Raw genomic sequence first — 7382 nt, forward strand, 5'->3', positions numbered from 1 at the left:
TGGGCTGTCTACTGAAAAAACATTATACTTAGCATAGAATTTATGTCCATTTGTTTGCCTCATATCGACGCGAAGTTCATACCATCCCTCTGTGGTAAGCATATGGAGTTGTTGGTTCCCCAACCAGAATTCTCCTTCCAGGTTGCCAAATCCTACTTGGTACTCTGTCCAGCCGCGAGCGAAACTCACTGTTCCGTCAGCTCGTCTTTGAAATACGGTCCAACCGCCCCCGTCAGTATCCATGTCACATAGCACTAAGAAACCCAACGTCCCCGTTGGGTAAATCTTGTAAATGCCTGTTGTATTATGCCCCATCAGCTGTATGTCCAAGCAATCTCTGGGTAAAGTTTTATTGAAAATACCACCCAGGCACCTTATGTTCTTTCTCTCCTGATACTCTAATAAAACACTGGATACATTTTCAAATATGTCCTTTACTTGGTCATGAAAAAGCCGCGTTGTTACAGTCACTATGGGGTTGGCGCCGGACTTGTTTGCTGCTTGCTCTCCGACGTAGAAGACAGGATTGCAGTTGCACGGGGTTCCAGAATTATAGGAAAGTCCAATTATGACAGGCAAATGGAATAGAGCAATGATGTAGAACATGTTGTATGCTGAAGATTCAAAGTCTCAGATAAAATATATTTTCCTAATGCAAGAGCAACCATTAACCCTCGTATGAAAATGTTCGATAACTTCTTGAGAATTTATACCCTAACAAGAAAGATTTGTTGACTGACCTGGTAATAAATGTTTTTCCTGTACGCACAGGTTATGCTATATTTATATCAAGCAACGGATACGTTTTTGCGTGAGATTTATTTATTTCTTGAAGGGGGTAAAGTAAACAATGTCAAAGTAGACAATAGTTTTCTAACACGGTGTTTACACAACGAAGCTTAAGTTAAATGATTAGAAATATTGCATATTCTTACATGCGCTTGCCCCACTGATGGATATGAGCCATACAACCCTCTATACCGTCCCCGATGACGGTGTAATTTATAACTTACATATTTACATCCTGCAGTGAAGAAAACGTGGCGGAAAAATATTATTAAAGCAAGGTTAATTGAAAATGATGTATTTCTCGGAACATTTTCTTTAATATAGTATGTATGTATGTATGTATGCATGTATGTATGTATGTATGTATGTATGTATGTATGTATGTATGTATGTATGTATGTAGGAAGGTGGGTAGTCGGTCGGTCGGGTGCAGGTGTTATTACGACTCTGTGGTAATAAAATATGTAAGAAAATATGATAGAAACCAACAACTTTTGTATAACTGAAAATACTTTCAACAGGGTGAATGAAATCCTAAAACCCTAATTAGTTCTATCAAATCCAAATGATGTTCAGAATGTTCTGATGCATGAACAGTACAGAAGAATCACTATGATATAATCCCAAAATGTCTTATAATGAATTCACAGTAGTCCCGTGACAGGTATAATATTTCGAAATATATTTAAATGAATGTTAGATTAATGAAGTTCCAAGGAATGATTAAATTAAACAAATAAATCAATTCTCTTAAATGAACCCTCCCAAAGCTGGTAATTGTACTTGAAATGCTTAATTTCCACGCAATAAGACTCCTATATAACAAGTAGTTAATAAAACATAAAGACGGTTCAATGACTCTTTACAATAGACATCGAACAGGCAAACAGAGGAAAGTGGGTTTAACTCGTCCTTTTCTCGTCCATGAAACTTGAGGAATGAATCTGTGCACTATTAGAATGACTCATCGTGCAGACGAAACTAACGATCAGTGGGGAAAATTATATTTATAATATTATTACATAAAAGACCGTCACAAACTATGATCATGGATGATAATGCACATTGCATAGCTATACATAAAATATCCACTCATAAAAGAGAAAATAAATATTTTGCGATAAAACTTTATTTTGCATATGTGGTCGAACAGGCATATAATTCATAATTCATATAATTATTTTTCATGAATGATACAGTCTTTTCCATTGTCAACGAGATATGACCTAATCATATTCTTCAAATGTTAATGAAATCTTCCCAAAGCAACTTGACCCTTTGGGTGATAGGCAGCGGGTTTAACTGTTGGATAGCAAATTCATTCATAACTTGCTCGAAAATTCCAGAAACAAAATTGGACCCCTGATCAGATTGGATAGATTTTTGGAGGTCCAAAAAGTGTGAAAAATTTACCAAAGTATTTACTATGGTCTTAGGTTTTATATTCCTCGGAGGAATAGATTCTGGAAATCTTCGGGACGCGCACACATTAACGTACATGTGTAATAAATCTTCTTGATATTTCAACTATCAACAATGATTAGTCCCACATGTATTTGAAAAGATCAAACATGCCTTCTGAAATCAAATGTCTCGCACAATTCTACAATCCGGGCCTTGGAAAAATGCTGAGATCTTAATTGCCAAAAGCATGTCCAAGCCTTGCATATAAGACTGGTTAGCAAGATGTTGGTGTTGTATTGAAATCCACGGGGTACTAGATATCTTTTAAAAGCGGAGAGCCACACATCCGTGACAAGAGTAAAATATTTGTCGGAACAACCCCAAAAATTGTTACAGCAACTAGGCAACACAAAAAGCTGTTGAGACATTACCCGAGGATATTGCTGATCATCTTCAAATCTTCAACCCGCTCCAGCACCCCATCAACGTCTTCAACCACAAATCGAAGATCAACCACCACCTCAACCAACACCAAAAGTTACAACTAACCTAATAGATAAATTTACTGAGGAAGGTATTGCTACTGACATGGATCCCACACAAATACTTGATATTGCCGCGTTTGGATACGGTAGAAGAGAACAATATGTAAAACCCACTCATATTTACAGTCTAAAAGCTGCCGAATGGGTCAACATATAGCGTTTTTAAAAATATTCCACAAATGAGATCTAAGGAATACACTAATAATTTTAAAATCTTTAACCAAGCGGTAGGAGCATATGTTGAACAAGAAAGGGAAGAAAAGCAAGTAGATATGAAGAGTCGACTTGAGAAAAAGCTAAAGTTGAAAGGAGACAATCGGGCGAAAAAAACTAAATCTAGAATAAGGAAAGAAAATGCAGCAGAAGAAAAAGCAAGGGAGAGGCTAACTCATGATATGCAATCACATATTGGTCGTCAAAAGCAAACACCTGCATAGCCGGTGATTCATGGTTAACGTTCTCCCAATATGGTCCTCGCTGATGTTGATCGACTACAAATTTTGATTGGTGGAAGACGAGCTGACAATAATTCCTCCAAAATCTAGGATGAAGCTATCTGTCAGCGTTTATATTCTGGTGGCCTCATGGACAGCAGCGCTTATCGGGCACTAATTGATGAAATTGCCGACGATTACTACAGCGATTTATCGATTGATCAAAAGAGAAGCTAACCCATGATATGCAATCACATACTGGTCGTCAGAAACAAACACCTGCATAGCCGGTGATTCATGATAAACTTTCTCCCAATATGTTCCTCGCTGATGTTGATCGACTACAAATTTTGATTGGTGGAAGACGTGCTGACACTAATTCCCCCCAAATCAAGGATGAAGCTATCTGTCAGCGTTTATGTACTGGTAGCCTCATGGACAGCAGCGTTTATCGGGCACTAATTGATGAAATTACCAACGATTACTACAGCGATTGATCAATTAGATTGGTGATAACGAAATAACATGATTATACACAATGCTGAACAAGGACCCGTGATGGTCAGGGTGATACATTCACGATTACCAGTTTATAAAATTATCTACGGAGATGGGATTTGTGATGTTGTTCAAGGTGTATTCAGAAGGATAGCCCCTAAAGCGAAAACAAATAGGAATGAAGGCCATTAAGGTTTGTTCGTGACAGCGCTATTGGCTCCGCTGGTGATGCCGCTTGTAAAGCATTCTGAACAATCCGAGATAGACTCGCGATTAATACGACGAAAACTGCAGCCACAGACAGTAAATCTGCCACTCACAGGGGTGATGCCAGCAAGTATCAGTCAAAAAATAAATCAAGCCGGAAATGAACGTCTAAAAGAATAAGCTGGTGTTCCATTACTGACAAACCAACAGGCAACCGAAACAGAAAAAATATATCCGCAAGTCTGATAGCAGGATGAGACCTGGCTGGACGTCGTTTTGAACAGCAAGTAATATAATGAAATGTTCAAGTGTGTATCTGTTACCGCATTTAACATTGATGCGCCAGTTCTGAAGGATGAATCTGTCGTCAATTATCAGCATTATTCTTGTGATGCACGTGTTCCTTACGCACGAGGACGAATCGAACTAGAAGTCCAAGATACAAGCAGATATTTCCTTTCCGCAGCTTACATTCATTAATATCGAAGTGATACTTTTGAAAAGAGATAATTCAATATATGGACCTGGAGATCGAGTCAGGTTTGTTAATAATCTTGTTATGGCGTTATTTAACAGTGCCAAGTAAAGCGTTGAGGGAAATAATAATGAATCATTTCTCGAACATGTTGACGTTGTTACGACGATAATGGGTCTCGCAAGATATTCCGATGATGATTCAAGGTCAGTTGCCCATCAGTGATATTCGCGAAGGATACCACTAATGAACCCGAGACCCTTAACATAACAATGAATGCTGATGGAGATGCACTCCTATCGATGAATGAAAATTTCAACCTAGGATTTTCAGCACCTATATCAATGTTAATCGATGATGAAGAATTTTCATATGCAATTGCACTATCACACATCTTTGGATTTTGCAGAAATGTTAGAGAAGTTATTGTTCGTGCTAAACACACAGTTGAAGTTGTTCGACAGGACAAGGACAACGATGCAGTTACGGTTGATGCTGGTAAAGTTAAACTGACAAAACTTTCGTTGTAGATACCAACAATAACACCGTCACTCCTAAAGGTACAACATCTCATCTCTTTATGGATAGCGGCGGTAAATCAACGCTGTCATGGTTGGCAGTGACCACAATGACCACATACAGTGCTCATGGTAGCGTCGCTGGGTTATTTACATGTGAGATAGCATCAGCGCAGAGAGTTTCAGCAGCACAGCACATATTTATAGCGCTTCAGGATAATTCCCGAGTAGGTTCACAGACGCGTAACCCAGTTTTGTTTGACGCGCTTGGGGTTAGTGAAGTTTCTCTGAGAATAATTAGACACCAAGAACCACCCGATTTTACAACGCTATATCTGATCTATTATTTCTTGCTGGAACATTTGGATTTGTTCAGACAATCCGTCGTTGGCATAATTGTTCGAGCTCGTGTAGCACGAGCGGCAGCTGCTCCTAGTGCTGATTATAGAGCAATCGCTGTAACATTATCAGACAAAAAATGCAGCCCTAATGTCTTGGTGAACGCATGAGAATAGTTGATGCGCCTGTGGGAAATATAAAATAAAATCATTCATGATATTATAATGTCATATAAACATGTCAATGTTCCCTTGATACCTGGTTAGATTAATATGAGCCATAATCAGCATCAAAACAAGAACTGTCGAAGGACAATATCGCTGAAATCATCGGCGTTACAGGGCCCAAATAAACTATCGTTGACGGAACGGCAGCTCAGACACTTTAATGAAGCCAAGAAATCAAAGACTGGTGTCCAACTTCATCTTTCCGTGAATGCGATCACCGATACAGCAAAGACTGGTGATATATTCCCATTTCTAGCGGCGCTACCAGCATTGATTTCAGCTGAAGCTTAATCTGTTGTATTGAGAAAAGCGACAGGACACGGTTTAAGAACATTTAAAAAGGAAGGCGGTCTTAGATTATTCGGAACGTTTTGATGAAGCTTTCCATTTGCAATTTTGATTTACTTCATACTGCTCGTCAATTAAACATCAGAAACTTTAGAGAGGATTTTCGTTCGTGATCGTCCGCGCTGCAATTAATATCATAAATCTCGACGAAAGTTCAGGTCAAGAAACTCACTGGGTTTTAAAGGACGTCATATATATGCTATTTATCCTCGTAGTGTTGTTTATTTTGATTCATACTGATTGGGGCCACCAAAATAATTTTTAAAGTATATCAGCATAATCTCTAGCGATTCTGTTTCCACCCGGATATTGTATTCAACGCAGACATTAACCGATCAGCCTGTGTGCTATCAAGAATACTTAACGCTGTGTCATAGTCATCAGCGCTGCCGCATAAAGTCGTGCACGAATACAGCAACCGTCTTTTTAAACAATTTAAAAATTGATAATGGTAGGATCTCAATAACATAATAATATTTATTTTCCGAAGATCAGAGCGGCATGGGCCAAAGTAAGAACAGGATCTATAAGTGCTCTCACACATAACAATGATGCAGATGATGATGTTCGTTATATATCGCCTGGCATTGTCAATATTACGTTGACGATCTCTGTAAAACTTGTCTGTAACTCTGTGGATGACAGTTATACCGCATCTGTATCGCAGGCGGGGACAAAAATATCGCAAGGATATGTTCTTGATAGTGTTTCTCCAGAGGTACCCCCGGGTCACCTGATTGCATTCATCGTCATAGAGAACATTGAATGATGTAATAATACATTTAACTAGAAGAAAATGAGTGAAATTTACAAACCATTTGTGGTCTTTGAACGTTTTTGAAACTTTCTCACCTGTGCTCTGGAGAAACCACATCTTCAATGCGCAGCATCATTTAAATCGCAATGCAGGTATTAGGGTATACAGGTTAAGATTTTGGTTTTTGGTAACTTCTATTGGATTATATAACCAGAGCAGTTTCGTGGCTCACACGGGAAATCATTCAGGATTCTTAGGGGAGTAACCTACACAGGACACACATATCAGAAGACTCTTCCATCCCTGAAACTATTATCATATGTTTGCGTTTATTGCGGTGCGCTTATATTTTGAATCCAGTGTATATTCAGTTTTAAAAAGACGCTCGTCATTCAGAATTAGATGTAAACTTTAATAACGTGAAGTACCTTGGAACAGATTTTCATTTTACACACATACTGAGACATTGTCATTATGTAGTAATGATCCAGTAGCAACGGCAAAACTTTTATGTATACTAGCAGTATTTTCAAAAAAGAATGTGTTACTTGCAGCTTTCATTTATAGGTTTTACAGAATCAAACAATTTTTGAAATACTTTCTACACATCAAATATGATAGGCATGTCTCTTCACTTTAAGTTGCACGTTTGCAAGGCAGCCTGTAATAGGCTGAATCGGAATGGACATCATTGAGAAAAAAAATCAGGACCATTTTAAACATATTTCATGCTCCCTTTCAGTAGGGATCACAATTTATTCGCTAAGTTATGTTAAACTAAATCATTGAGGCTACCTGAACATTCATAAACACCATTACTTTGCCAATATTAATTTTTTAT

At 38.2% G+C, this 7382-nt stretch overlaps 1 pseudogene; it reads right to left on the reverse strand.

Annotated features, from left to right (window-relative positions):
* LOC149775941 (microfibril-associated glycoprotein 4 pseudogene) overlaps positions 1-606 on the reverse strand; it is a 900-nt pseudogene extending 294 nt beyond the window's left edge.
* Positions 607-7382: the final 6776 nt, after the last annotated feature.

Source organism: Sinohyriopsis cumingii, chromosome 18, assembly GCF_028554795.1.
Source record: "Sinohyriopsis cumingii isolate HCF-2022 chromosome 18, ASM2855479v2, whole genome shotgun sequence".
Lineage (NCBI taxonomy): Eukaryota > Metazoa > Mollusca > Bivalvia > Unionida > Unionidae > Sinohyriopsis > Sinohyriopsis cumingii.